This window comes from Megalops cyprinoides, chromosome 5, assembly GCF_013368585.1.
Source record: "Megalops cyprinoides isolate fMegCyp1 chromosome 5, fMegCyp1.pri, whole genome shotgun sequence".
NCBI lineage: Eukaryota > Metazoa > Chordata > Actinopteri > Elopiformes > Megalopidae > Megalops > Megalops cyprinoides.
The window spans coordinates 11,601,503-11,617,504 of NC_050587.1; positions in this window are offsets into that span (position 1 = coordinate 11,601,503).

Genomic DNA, 16,002 nt, shown 5'->3' on the forward strand with positions numbered 1-16,002 from the left:
GTCTCTGTCTTCTTTATTGATTTCACTCGACAACTTTGTCAGCATTTATAGTTCATATATTAAGCAAAAGGCAGCCAAGTAGCTGTCAGTAGAGCCAGATATTTAAATTTTAAAACTGTCATCTCATGAAACGCCTCCATGTGTCTGGTGTCAATAAATAGAAAGTGAAAGACATAGTGACATATTTTTAATGTATTAATTTCTGTTAAAAAATATAGATTAAAAACATCCAAAATGACAGCTTGATGGTTTAAGTGTTGAAAGTTTTCCCCTGAAATAAAGTCTGCAATAAAGTTTTTTTTTTCCCCACATCGTCTCAGATCCTGGAGGGTTTGAGAATGTTGGAAGCCAATCCACTCCAACTCAGAGGAATAGGAGTGTGATTGGAAGGGGCTTATCATCAGACTGTCAGCGCACACAGTACAGGCTGTAATGATAGCAGCATGCATCAATGCCTCCTAGTGATCACATGAAGATATGGCAGCGAATTTCCGACGCTAAAATGCTGTGAAAATACTCCAGACTGAGGAAAGTGCAAGTGCTGTTTTGTTATATTATTATAAGCTACCTTATATCTGACAGCCATAAAGAGATGTTACACTTGCGTCTTTGATGTTACTTTTTTGGCTTGACTAAGTTATGAAAAGCTAATAGAAAACGTGCATAAATATCCATAACATTTGAGCTGCTGTCTCACCTCTAAGGAAGCAATGGAGCAGAGAGGTGTAAAAGTACCAAGATTCGGGTTGATGAGTCAAAGGGGGATTGGAGCAGAAGTGGAAGAGATGATGACAACTTCATTAATGTCCCTCACAGACATTTAACCCCAGTCTGACTGAACATCAGAAATAAAGCTGAAGAAACTAGCGGAGGCATGAGATGAAACAATCGATTATATGCATGACATAACTGAAGCTATCAAAAGCAAATACAGTGTTTCTTCTGGCTTCTCCTCAGAACTCTTCAATAGAGTTTATCTTTTAATACCCTAATGGATTAGATCATCTCTCCTCCCAAACAGCATTCTGGAATTTCTCCCTACACTCATACTCAGGAAGAAGCCTTATGCATCTTTTTCCTCATGCCAACATTAAATAGTTTCCTCCATCCAGGTCCTCCATCACCTCCGAGTCTTAAAAATCCCCGACCTGAGCCCTTGTGTTATCTAGCACAGTGAATCCATCACAAGCCCTCAGAAATCCCCTGGCAGGGGAGGCAGAGATCCCTGGTGTCTTCAGCGGTTCCCGTCCCTGACTAAAATCAGAGGGAGAGAAAGAGAGACAGAGAGAGGGAGTCTGCTTTGTGGCGAGGCTGCCGGTCCTCAGGTCTGTGATTGATTCTGGGGTGAATGCCACACTTGAAGTGCGGGGACCTGTGTGACCCAGGATGACCTCATTTACAGTCAGTGGTTCTTTTGCTTGTAAAAAAAATAATAATAAATATTACAGTCTGCTCTCACCGAGAAGAAGTTACTTTTTACTATTTTTCCAGTAGAAAATTGCTTGGCTGAAAAGAGGAGGAAAATTGGTAGGAGTCATTTCATAAACATTAAAAGCTAAGAGTACTGTTTTTAAAATCTCATTTTCCCCACTATTTTATATACCTTCACATACCTTCCTTTATATACAGTATCTATAATATGGTTGTCTGAAATATGTCATATTACTCATGTTCTGATGCTGTTTATACCCTAAAGTATTCCAGTTTATTGAAAAGTATATAATATAAGAGAGACAGATTGGCCCTCTTCTGTGTGGTTGAATATTAGTGTTTGGTGTGAATTACAGCATCAGAAATTAATTCAATATGCAAGGCTTCATTTGCCGCATGGTTGCATTCTGCCTCTGAAGGAAAGTATATGCAATTTCAAAAAACATAACAGTCTTGTGTTTTAAGGGAAAATAAAATTGATTTTCATTTTGCACTATTTATTATGCAAACAAACTTACCTTTGGTAGTGTAGTTGTGAATGCCAAAAAATCTTACAGCACTTGTTTGCCAGTGTGTGAATCCTAAAACAGATAAGAGTATATGGGCACATTGTATGAGGCTTGTGTTGGAGGGGTCAATCGAAAGCACCAAGGATGATCTTGGGAAATGGGGATGAGCTATCATGATATTAGCCATCCAGGCTTGTTAATAACCTTCATGTTGATCCCCACGAGGTGGACTATAAATGCAATGTGAATATGAAAAATATTTATCCCCCCAAGTAAGACATTTCTAAGTACAAATATTAATTATATGGCTTATTATAAGTCTTCGATACTCATTTGAGACAGAGCAGCCCAAACAATTAAATTTCCCCTGAGCATTTGTAAGGCATGCCATGGAAAAATGATTGAAAAACAATAGAACTAAACAAACAGAACAATAAAATTTATGTGAAATAATGAAACAAGATTGAATGAAGACAATTGGATTTGAATCAAAAATAACGGGTAACTGCAAATAGGAAAACAAATGGTACTGCGATACAGACAGAATGATAAAAAATGTCAACAAATGATAGCAAAATAATATGAAAATATATAACATGGAAAGTATAAAGATACATTCCAATACAAATACAATGACACTGTAACATTCACACTGGATTTACGAATTGGTTAGACCAATTAGATGTAGGTAATTGATAGCGCTGATCATGTGTCGCTAAGGTTACACTGGGTTGAATTAGTTCAGCTAGATCCCTGTATGGAAGAGACCTGCTATAGCCCCAGTTAGGAAGCCAAAGAACTCAATGAGGATTTCCTCCCACCCTGGGCCAACAGCCAGGGTCTGCAGTCTGTGTATATTGGAGCTGAGCATTTCAGGTCCTATCATCATGAGCATAAGTTTTCTAGCTGTTGGCTTGATACAGCAGATGATGCAGTGCAATAGTCTTCAGCTGAAGCAACAAAGAAGTATGGCAGCATATGAGGTATTTAATGTTTACTGCCTGCAAAGCCCTGACCCATAAAATGACTCAATCCTTGAGCATCATATCATGCCTTATATTAGGGTACTAGGTTTTCATTTGACATTAAAGGCATCTGCTAAAATGCATGCAAATGCAAATGCATGCAATGTACCATGAATCTGAATTGTTCTTTTGAATATGGAAACTTGAGGTGTCATTTCATGTACAGAATTTCAATGACAAAATATGCAATATGCAAAGGCGATGGAAAGATAAAGAGTAAAGAACAATGTGTGATGATGTTATTCATGGCCAGGTTCAGGGGGTGTCCTCCCTGTAGCTCAGCATGGCCATTATATTTACAATTCACATTTGTTGTACGCATTGTTATTAAAACCAATTTTGGGATATTCACAAAACACAGCAATTGTGTGTTCTACTATCTCTCCTTGTCAAAAATTGTATTGTTTTTGTTTTGCAATTGTACATACCAGGCGCGGTTTGTTCCTTAGGGCAATCGGTTGACACACCACCAAAGGGGGAAAGGGAGGAAAGGGAGGAAATCACATTCTACTACAGTGTTCCTGAATAGCTGTGACTGTTCTAGACAGTTTGTCCTGTCTCTGAATATCATAGTCCAATCAGCGTCAAGTCGTGTTCCGTGGAGTACCGCCCCTTTCGGGTGATTTCAGTCTGGTTGAAAATCACACAGATTGCTCTGATAGAGTCTCATGTTAAGGCAATTTTCAAGGTCAACATGGCTAATGTTACCTCAACTCAGAGCAACTTGATTGTGTCATTAAGATAAAATACTGTTCAGTACTGTACTGTTCGTAGTAATCAGGATAAATTGGCAACTAAAGACCGAATTTAAACATCAAGCAAGTATCTACAAAGGGGGAGAAATTGTATAACTGGGGATTTTCGTGGGGCTGGTATGAATGGAAAACATGGCTAGCAGGCTGCAAAGTAGCTAACGCTTTGTTTTGCAGCAGAGGGTGCAGCTGCCCCAGGTTCTTCCAGTTACAAAGGGGCCCACCTTGGGCCCAATATGCTTGACTGAACATGCATTTTTATTGTTTATTTGAATATTTTGCATAAAGTTTGTTTGCCTTGATTGCGGCCAAAAAATGGAACAGTGGAATAGGACTTTCAGTGCATTCTTCTGCCAACATATTACACTCATGCTTTTATCACTAATATCAAATATTGTTCTCTCACTTGCTAGCAAGTTAACTTGTTGTCATTGATAACTAGCTAGAGATAACTAGCTACCAGCATGTAGACACCACTTCTTTGGTACTGTAGCAAATATTTATTTTAGCTATGTAGCAATAGGTAACTAGCCAGCTATTTGAAATCATTAAAATTAATCTTGCAGCTATCATGTTAGTCAAATTATAAAATCTTCAAAGCTAAGTTAGCCTGCTAAGATACTAAGACATTTCATACAGTTTCATTGAAACGTATCCAGTTAAATGTGAACTAGTGAGAATTTTTGCAAATTCATCTGCCTAGTTTGATAGTGTCTGCCCTCCCCCAGCCCCTAGTGGAGTCTTTTTTTTTGGGTACAGTTATTTCACAGCAGTTCAAATGCAAGCTGTTTATGCCTTGGCACGCGATGACTTTTGACACAATACAAATGTCAGGTACACGACAAACCTTAATCACCAAAGGTCACCTTTCAACCATTTGAAAGGCATCGGGGGCGGGGGTATGTAAATATTTACCTAATTACTCAATGCTGGGGATCATTAGACAAGTGCCCATATGGACAGTCTCCCCTCTGTTGTCAGGCCTCGGCCGACTGCGGCGAGGTGCTGAGAGAATGAACCGTAATTAATTGTAATGGATTCTCCAGGACTCATGCGAGTCAGCGTGCGGCAGGCACCCACGGTGTCACAGCTGTAGACATCCAGATTGTCACAGCTCTCGAGGGAAGGGAACGGTCACACTTTCATGGGCTCTAACGGATGGTTTTCAATGTCATCGAAATGGGCCCTCCAATATCGCAGCAGTTCAGTTCAGCTTCTGTGAAATATTGCCTTATGCAATATTTAATTTACAATTCCTAAGAATCCCTCAAAATATACTAATGGTAAGATCTACTGCATGCATATACTGTATAAGTCACTCCTCTGTCCTATATAGCATAAAATGCTTTGATCTGACACTGAAAACAAATAATCATTATTAAGACATTAAAGCTGATGCATTTTTTAAATGAATGCAATTTCTAGGTAATGTCCTCTCTGAATATTGATCACCAACATCCATCACTGTGGAAAGGGGATTTTGCCAAAAAAGCAATGCAAACCAAGTCACTTAAACAATAAAAAGTGCATTATTTTGGAAAGGCATTGCTTAAATGTTTTAGTGAGTCCTCAGTAGCTCTTGAACTTACACTGGAGTTTGAAATATGATACAATATGTATGTAGAGGTATGCCATGGGGCACTTCCAAAATAAATGATTCTGTACAGGCACTGATACAATGTTTATATTAAAAGGAAGACATCCCATGACTGAAGGCTACATATAGCATTATGTATATACTGGATGTGTGTGAAAAAGAGAGCCAAAGCTAAACATTTTAATTATTTTGTTATTATCTAAGATATCAGAATTTAACATAAATAAGATGACAGGCAATACATTGAGATTTTGACAGGTATTGCTGTTTCATCTATGTTTAGCTTTGATCTTTCTCATCTTTTCACTCTAAGATTCAGCTTGTATGTACTGAGGCTGTTCATAGCAGAAACATTGGTCAATGCCGAGATTCCTGTGGGGTTACACTACACACAGGGTCAGCCATTGTTAACCTTTTTCTAGTTTTTTCCCTTTCTTTTCCACATAATCTGCTCAGCCATCCAATAGTGCACATGAAATTACTGAAACCTGTTTTGGCAACCAACAGCATATATTCCTTTTATGTGTGCCATTTTCTTTCCTCATCAACGAAAGTAACCAACAGAGGACAACAGTCAACAGCAGAATGAGCCAAAAGGACCATCTTCAGCCTCAAGCTGATTCTTGGAATATACTCAAAACAATTATATCCATCTGAAAATTGTTATTTACCAGTTTGCAAACAGTTTGTCTGTCCACATGACCCCTCATAAGTTCAAGTACAAAATTCGCCTTAAGACAATGGTATTGTAATCAAGGCAGTATGCTGAAATGTGTTTCACTAGTGTTATCCTTGGGAAAATTCTTTACCCGGAGAACCCTCAGTAAGGCAACAGGGCACACACAAGTATGCTAACAGCAAACTCAGGCTGACATTGTTCTTCCCTCTGTTGACATTCAGTAAACCAAAGGCAAGTCATGTTTAGCAAGAACAACAACAACAACAAAAAGTAGTTCAGGCAAGTTGAATCACAGCAAAGGAGACGCAGAGGGATCTAAGTCTTAATAATTTATTCTTGAGCTGCCAGTCCTCTCCCATGTTGCCCATCTACTAAGCAGAGATGGATGCAACCTTGAGCAATTCTTTTAAATCTTTAATGATGTTAGCCTACTGTTCAATCAACGCATATGGAGATTAAACAGTCATAATCAAACACAGAAGAATGGCTGATGTAAGCAAACCTGTTGGCAGCACCAAAGATACAGATGACATTCGCTGGCTATACTCACAGTTTCAATGTAATGAAAACTACTCTGTGTGCTTCCTGATGTGCACCACCTATCGTCCTGTTTATTTATGTGTTTGAATATTCAAATGAGATGCTGATTAAGTTAGTTATGTGATGTAATTTTGTTTATGGAATTACAGTTGTTTTACCACTGTTATTATTAAGCTGAGGAGGAATGGGCTTGGCTAGTATTTGGGTGGGAGACCTTGTGGGGAAAAGGTGTTGGAGATCCAGTAGGGGGCAGTCATCCCTCTGGACCTAACAGGAGACCAACTGGGTTTATTTCCCCCCCTTAAGGTAGTGAAAATGGCCTCACAAAGGGAATTGATTGACTGTTTCAGTCAGTAAATAAAAGGCAGTAAAACCCTGCCATGCGATTAGCCACTCAACTCTCAAAAGTCTGAAACTTATTTTTGACAGGAAACTACATGATATCAAACCTGAATGACACTTGGCAAAGAATTTGATTCTGACATCTGCTGGCTGAGTTTCCCACACCAGTTTTCTACCTTAAGTCAGTTTTCTACCTTAAGGAAGTTGAACTCTCTTCCCTCCCTCAGCCATCTGCTCCAACACAGGACTGAGCTTTGAACCCCCCCCCCCCCCCCCATACTGAAGCCTGGACTATTCTCCACCCATCCTTACTCCCAACATTAATCATCACACACACAATCACACAGATTTGCACAGTCACTTTACTTATATAAACAGTCTACATCGTATTCCTGTGGAATACGTAGTTATAGTTATATTTTTATATTTTTTATATTTATTCTCCATATTTATAAACCCACAATGTGCCTGAATGCCCTTGCTGTAAATATGTGTAATATGTGTAATATGTGTAATTTGTAGCAATTCTTGTTCTTGTCTCTCAGTGTCTTCATTGTGTTATGTCGAACTGTTGTATTGTCACCGTGGGCCTGAGAGAAACGCAATTTCAATCCTTCGTATGTCCTGTGCATATTGGAGAATTGACAATAAAGTTGACTTTGACTTTGATATGCAGATATCAGGAAATATTTAAACCTAAGACAAAGAGCTTTAAATTCTTAGGATAATGTCATCTAATCAAATGAAGCAATTGACAATAATTAATTTGACTTGAAGCAGTAGTGATCTGAAGTAGTCTAATTTAAGTTGTATTTGTGCTGTTCTACTTCTGTTGTTTTATGGAGATGGGACAGTGGACATTTCAGTGAGAATACCCACATTTTATCTGTACACTCTACCCTCTGAGGTCTTTTTGACCAATTTGAAATCAATGACCTCTATATCTCCATGATTTTTTTTCTTATGATTATGCATTCAAATGTGAGTCCAATCATTGTACAGTAAAACAGCATTTGTTATGGCAAAAAAAGACTTAAGGAATGGTTACGTTTTGGTAACAAGATTTATAGAAACATATTTTCTAAATAAATAAAATGGCAATGGATCACTCTCTTTTCCATAATGATAATTAGGATAGCCACTACAAGTTATGAAAATACGTTTGTCTCATATTACTGCTAATTGTGTCTGCATATTACTGCAACTGTGTCTACATATTTTCAGCATAATGTTTCTCAGTAATTTTTTACCTTCCAAAGAAAGTTGAATGGCCTCAAAACCTGTTCTGATAAGAGCGGTAGCTGGCTACAGAGCTGTGTATAGCTGTTTAGACAAGTGAAAGGGTAAGCATGCAATCTAATCATTCACCATATGGTTGTTACTACAACAATACAAACAGTCCATGAACTGTGAATATACTTTTTTAAAAGAAAACAGGACGAAGATATTATGATGCAAAGTTGTTGTAGGATGTTTTAGTTCAATGTCATTGCATCCCAAGACATCTGATGATACTGTGCACTGAAACTGTAGAACCAGCCTAACTGATACTTGTAGGATACAAGCTGTCTGCAAGACAAAATGCCCAGTGTTCAGAAGAAAAATGTTTCCTATATTAGTTTAGCAAACCATTTAACTTTTGAATGTGTATATCGACTTTAAAAGTGGTATTAGAGTCGTGAGTGAAATCACCATTTATTCACACAAAATTCACATTGGTACTATTCACTCTACTTTCCATCCGGGGAGATTTCCACATTGTAGGTCTGCCATACACTCTACCGTTTATTCATAAACATCTTGTTACTGTATTTTGTCCTATATGCTTGGATTAACTTTAAACACTAAGGATTTACGACCCCGGTGTACAGTACATGCATTCAGAGTGCAGTCCCATCCATTTGCTTGTTCTTGTAAATGCAACAGTGAATGTCAGGAATGTGGCTGTCCTACAGGAGCGCTTTCTCCAGCTGATTTAGTGCAGATGGGCGAGGCGGCCAGAACAGCTGGCACCTCAGAATCTCCTCACTGTTGTGGCTGCAGCGTCTAAAGACCGGGGTGTTTATTCCAGATCGGACGTCAGTTGAAATGCTGCCTGGTGGGCTTGTGTGACAGGTATCACAACAATACTGTCCTTTCCAAACACATAGGCACGAAGACACAGACACACACACACACACACACACTATACAGGGAACCCTGACTGTAACCTATGGGTAGGTAGGTGTAGGTAGGTGCAGTATGTGTGTTCTAACAATTAAAAGCACATGCCACCCACCATCCCTTGTCCAAATAGAACCAAGAATCTGATTTGCGCTGGTGACCAAAACAACCGTCTGCAGCACACATCTCTGTGTGGTGAATCCAAGTCTGCTGTGCCTCTAAAGCTCCTACCACCTTCTACCATGAAAGCAAATGTCTTTGAAACAAGATTTTGCCGTTTGCTCAAGTTCTGTAGGGTAGGATATTTGTTTACATTGCAAAAAGAAGTCAACTAGATTCTATCAAGGCAGTTGATTTGAAAGGATGAAAAGCAAAATTTGGTTGCTAGATTCCAAAATATACAGCCTGCTGCATAGCCAGTTTTCATCACCACAAGAAAGCAAGACTTTTTTCTCGGCCTGCAGTTTGTTTCCTGGCCTCCATGATCCAAATGCCCTTGGCATTAGTCTTACCCAAACAATAATTCAAATTATTATGAATCATTGCAGAAGTTATTTGGAGTATTTATAAACCCTGAACCTCATCAAGGCCCTACACAAGCTCAGAAAGTCATGTGATGTAAAGCTGCTTTGTCAACTGTCCAAACATAAGCTCCAGCAGTTCCCATATTAATGCACTAGGAACTCCCTGGGAAGAGATTATGGTACAGTAGAGTAAGCATAGGGGTGAATCTCCCTGGAAGACTGTCCAGCGCTCAGCAGATTGGAATGCAGAGGCCATCTCTTCATTTCACACGGTTCTGGAGCCAAGAGAGGGGAGATGTGAATGTCAGAAGGCGACAGAGACCACATGGAGTCTCATCGTCTGGGATGAACTCTTGACAGTAACGATTCCAAGCTGCAGGAGGAAGTGACCTCACTGAGTGCAAGCAAATCAGCAACTCTGGGAGAGATCTGTCCCCGAGATGGTCCGCAGCGGAATGCATTGACTGGACAGCATACCAAATGGCATCTTTGCTGCTTTGGAATGGAATATTTCTGGGGGTTCAATGTCCAGCCAGCACGGAGGTTAACATGTAGCAAAGGGAAACGGACAAAGAGAGGATTAAGAAAGTCAAATGTAAATTGATGTAGCAGTTGATGTAGTCTTGAGGAAATAATTGTCACAGGGCACCTCGCAGAATACCCATTTCATACAAACAGTTCAAATTTTACAAATGTGAGTCAAGTCATATAGATGTAAGATAAGGTAGAGGAGGAAAGAGAAACTTATCTCCCAGACTGACAGAAGCAGGAAAAAACAGTTTGCACTGCTTTGCAGGTCAAGCTACAAAAAGTTTCTACATTTGACTTGAGGCTAACCTGCAACACTGAGGGAAGACTTACGTTTGTAAATCCGCAGAAAACACTGCTCTAGGTTCAGCAATGCCTGACGAGAAACAGATTTTTGTTCTCTGTGCTGTTTCTCTATTTCCTGATGTCTTCCAGGTGGAACATGCCATGGCTTCCTGACAGCTACACATCAACCTCTCTCTGACAGGTTTGACTGAGTCAAGCACAGGGCATATCTCTAAGACCAGCCATCTCTCGACCTCTCTAGATGCAAGGGCGGAACAGCATAGTAAATTCCTTTCCATTCAGCGATGACAGGCACGGCCCACAGTCACCATCCCCCCCCCTAACTTCACAATTCCCTCCACGCCGCGATGCGTAAAGCAGATGTCAGCGACATCACCGAAATATCCTCCAGGGGAACAACGTGGCTCTGTCACATCCTCCTTGACTGACTTGGTGAACTTGGTGGTCAGGGTCCGTTAGGTTTTCTTCTTTAAACCATTCTCTTAACACCACAGTGCGGCGGCTTATTCGACCAATGTGACGAGAGGGACGTGGCACAAAGGAGTCTCAATAGACAGCACTGGAGGAAAACTGAAAAACTAACAGTGATGAAAAACTTTTCTTGGTCCTTGACAGCTGACTATTACTACATATTGTGTTGTGGATTGAAACCAATTACACACTGAAGTCAGTCATAACGGGACTTTGCTATATACAGTTTCTATGCAGATGTTTACTGATAAAATGTGTCTATCGCACATATTTAAACATCTTGCCACTGCACAGACAGATTTTAAGATTTGACATAATGCTTTCATATCAAAGGTGGAGCTTTTGTTTGACGAGCGAAACACTGGTAGCTGGAACTAAACACTAGTTTATCTCATCCTGGAGGCATAACTCATCTAAGTCATCATATATGCCGCCTGAGAATTCGTGCAGTGGTAGCAGTTGACAGTACGCTGTATTGGGAGTGTGAATACCTCCTTTGTAGTGCTCTCTTGACCTTTTGAGAGGTGATCTGAACAGAGACTCCTATGGAGCAGGGGAGAGACTCACAGAGGCTGCGAGTGGCTGCAGCGTGTTTCCACGGCTCAGCTGGTAGCACACTGGAACCTCCCCAGAGGATGGAGCACAATAGGTCCAGGGCAGCGTTTGGCAGGCTGGTGGGAGGAGACACTCTAAAACTCAAGAAACGTACAGCCTAAAAGAGCCGAGCCAACCCATCAGTGAAATCAAGCCCCAGTTCCCTCAATTAAAGCCCAGCTAAATTATGACACTCTGCTGAGAGGAGGGACTGCAGCGTTCAGTTAAGTTTCACAATAATGAATGTGTTCACTGACTCGGTTCAAGCAGAGGAGTACGTGATTAAAATGCAAGCTCTGCTATTGATAAATGCTGTCTGCCAGTGTTGCTGTGAATTGGAAGAGTACTACGTGAGTGAAGCATTTATCCTGACTTCTACTAGTAGGGTAATGTCCTCCAAAAGGCAGCACTGAAAGTCATACATTTAAAGTCCATCGTAACACTAAGTGAAGACTGAAAAGGAATTGTCCCTTGGCAGTTCATTGTAAATATTGTTTTACATTTCAGTTATCCATGTGACTGACAGTATTGCAGTAGATGCCATATTTTGACCTTTCACTGTAAGAAGGGACATATTTGATTAATGGTTTAAAGGACATTCAATTACAGGGCACCAGAGGGGCACTAGTGTAGTCTAACTTTGCTTTCTCAATTCATTTCAGTAAAAGGATATATAAAGTCATGTGGCCAATATAACCAAACCCTTCTAACCTCTGCTTAAACTCCACAAAATTAAGACAACTTGGCTAGATTTTCTAAGAATGGAGAAGTCACCCAAGCACATACCTTACAAAGAACAACAAATACAGCCAAAAAAAGGTCTACTTCCAGCCAAAGCAGTTAGCTCATGCAATGAATATTTTAATATCAACTGTCTGGCAAGTAGGTTAGTAGTGCATGGAAGTACTGAACCACATTGTGGACTTTATTTTTGATGAGAAATAATTTTGTAGCTGATTCCAAGGCAGATATTTTTAGGCATTATAGGCAATTGGCATTATGCTGCAGTAATCAGTTACACACATCACTGTGACAATAGTAGAATTGATGTATATGGCTTTTTACCGCATCTATTATTGATCATACCCTTTGCATATGGCTATATTTAATGGCAGATATCTCTATACCTTAGGTTTATATTCAAAGTTATGTGTATTACATATTATTATGATTTGTTTATTTGTAAGGTGTCCTTATCCTGGATGATATGCAGAGCATTAGAAACTATTGTCCAGAATACAAATAAGCAAATGAGCAAGCACAATATATCACACAGAGTACAACTGCCCATACGTCAACACCCTACAATGTACCTGTAAAATCCACAGAAAAAGGATTAAACGGGATTGAACATTATAAATCTCATGATGACCAAATGTCTAGGAACAACACAGTAACTAAAGAGAAGCAAGACAGTGACATATCCTTATGTCTAAATTCTCACTGGTTTCTATAGTGTATGTGAGTGAGATATGTGAGAGTGCCATCGGTGAGGGACTGTGTGTCTACGCCAGACAAAGCCTGCAAGCCAAGGGCACTGTATCTGACTGCCCATTACAGAAGTGCTTACACTGCACTTCCATTGGCTTGCTGTGCAGTTACAATGTGCTGGCTTAACACACCGCCCCTGCAAGCCTTGGATCCACTTGCTGAAGACGCAATGATAGGGCATGTCGTATTACTGTAAACTTGATGTATCTTGAGAAGAGGATATTGGGATGTCTATATGACGAGGCTACGGTACATAATCAGACTTGCAATACATACATTATGCTTACAGTATGTAGACGTGTTTATAGTTTGTCCGGTATGCATTCAGACGTTCCCCCCTTGCAAAAAACTGAACTGAACACCGGTTTTGGGAGTTGACTGTCTGGAGTCTCACGGTTAATGACCGGGTGAAAAACACACCTTAAGCGAGCTCAGCTCTTGCAAAGAAACAAATGTTGCGGCAAAACTTTCCACATAAACCGAGGCTTGTTTAGAAAATGCCACTCCAGGCCCGGACGTGAAATATGAGGGTCATGACGGATGGTTGTTTTGCAAGTGAAGTTCACTTCCGTTCAGGAAATGTAGCGCTGCGTGACCTCTCGCACACACAGGCCGACCGTTCCCCCTCGCAGATGTGCGCGGCTCTCCTGGGCACTGCTTCCCCCTCTGTGAGGGCGCAGATATAAAGGCGTGCAGGTTTCTTCCTCAGTCTGGCGGAAGGGGCTCTTTGCACCGTCGCCTCCGGTAGCAGCCAGGCACCCGCACTGCAGAGCCTGAGGAAAAAAAAACCTCGCCCATTCTGGTCGTAAAGTACACGCCACGCGGCGTTTCTGTTTCGCGAGAGCCGTTTTGCGGAAGCTGCCCAATACACAGCATTGCCTTGTGACCGCAGCGCTGCTGCCAGCGTGACCGTTAGTCAAAATGCTGATGCAGCCGCCAGGAGGACAGCAGAAGGTAAATGCTCCCGTGGGCCTCGGGACTCTACACCCTTTACACCAAGCCTGTCTCCTAAACAGCGCTTGCAGAGGTGTCCGACCACTTTGAAGATGCATTCATGTTTTAGGGCTGCTCTCTTTGCAAGGGTGTTGGTAACCTAGTTTGTGAACATGTATTCAGTTTCAAACCTAAAAGTTTATCCACAGTATCACATGCAAAAATCGGCATTCCATATTGCATTACATCCACGTGTAAAGCATAAATAGACATGCATGGCTTTGCCATGAATCATGGCCCATTATATTACATTATTATATTACATAACTTGGTGTTAAAGGGTTTTATCTGGAAGGGTGTCACTCTGGCAATTCTGAATGTATTTGCCAAATACAAGTCTGCCAAGTCTGGTCATTGCATCAGGCTTACAATATGGAGGATAAAATATACACAGACTTATCAATGTTGCAGAGAAATTTCAGAGCTTCCTATAGGCCTATAGTTATGTACTTATAAAGGATCGCTGAGTCTCTACTGTCATCTGGGATTTCTTTAATGCTATCCTTATATTCAGAGAAGGTCACCACGCTCCAAGACTTCATCAGTTATTATTCTTGATACGAACAAACAATATGTGTAAGGAATATGGGAGGCATAATAAAAATAATAATACTGATAAAGCTAAGTGAATGAAATGAGATTGCATTTGCTGATATGGTTCTTGTAATGAGCTCTCAAACAAACTGAAACAAACCAAAACAAATGAAAAATGCAACTGAAAATGTTCTTGCATTGCAGTGCCCCCTGGTGGGGAATAATTAAATCAAAAAGACTCATTTACTGGTTTTAATTTCCAAGTTACTGTTGTGCAATTGATTTAGTAAATTCCATGTTGTGCTACAACCATCATTTAAATTCACAAAACACAAAATATAATAAGGGATAAACACACATTTCAAGTTCATTTTAATATGATTGCGTGTTGGCAAGGGGAATGAAAGTAGCTTATTTAAAAAAAAAAGGAAAACAGATATGAGAAATAATGAGATGAACAGTTTGAGAAGTCTATGTTGATTATAACTCTGGTCTCATGACTAACATCTAACATATATTTGAGTTATATGCAGAGTGATATATCTGGAAATTTCGGTAGTTATTGGTGATTTGGTGTTTTTATGATTGAATCTATACCTCTGATGGGTATTATTAAAAACTGAATATATTTTTCTTTTGTTTCCCTCATTTTTTATTCAAAATGCATATACCCTTCCAGCTACAGTTTATAAATTGGCTCCTAGCATGCAAAAATGGAATCTCACAGACCCAGAGTGAATCTATTTGTAATGCCTTTGTCCTGAGCCTTGGATAACACATTTTGGGACGTGTGGCTTTTTCTCTCCATTTCTACAACATTCTGAGTTTCGCTGAAATGAGCTATCGATTAGCGCATATGGATGTGGACCCGCCATCTGGGCTTATCACTCTCACGGGCAAGAAGAAATAGGCCACAGCTCAGACACACCAGAAAGTCATGCCTTCAGAACTTGCTGAGCCATGGTCAAAAAAAAATCTACAAGTAGGTGAATTTCACCGTCTGCTGGATTAGAGACAAGTTGCAAAACTGCTATGGAATAATGATGTGGCACAGTGTGTTGGAGCCTTCAGAGAATACCACAAAGGCTCTAAATGTGCTACTTTCAGATCTTCCTCTCATTGCTGAGTCTCAAGTCAGGTTTAATATCTGACTTATACACTACCGATCCGTGGCCAAATCCGCAGACAGCAGACATGGCTGAGCCGGTGAGTGATTTCAACTTCACTTACATTCAATATTTCCAGCCAGCTGAGATTGAGTATCCCACACCGGGCTGCCCCGGGAAACCTTTTACTGTGACAAAAAACCTTCTATTGTCTTATTTAACAATTATGCACTTACAATAGTACTTTTGCTCTGTGATTAAAGTCTCAGCTATGTGTGTAAAAACATATTTAATTACAGGTCGCTGTTTTAATGGTTAAGAAATCAGTTTGGAGATTAACTTACCCTTCTGAAATATGCATCATTGGAAGCTGCAGGAGTCAAAAAACTTTAAGATTTTTATTTTGACAAACCTGCT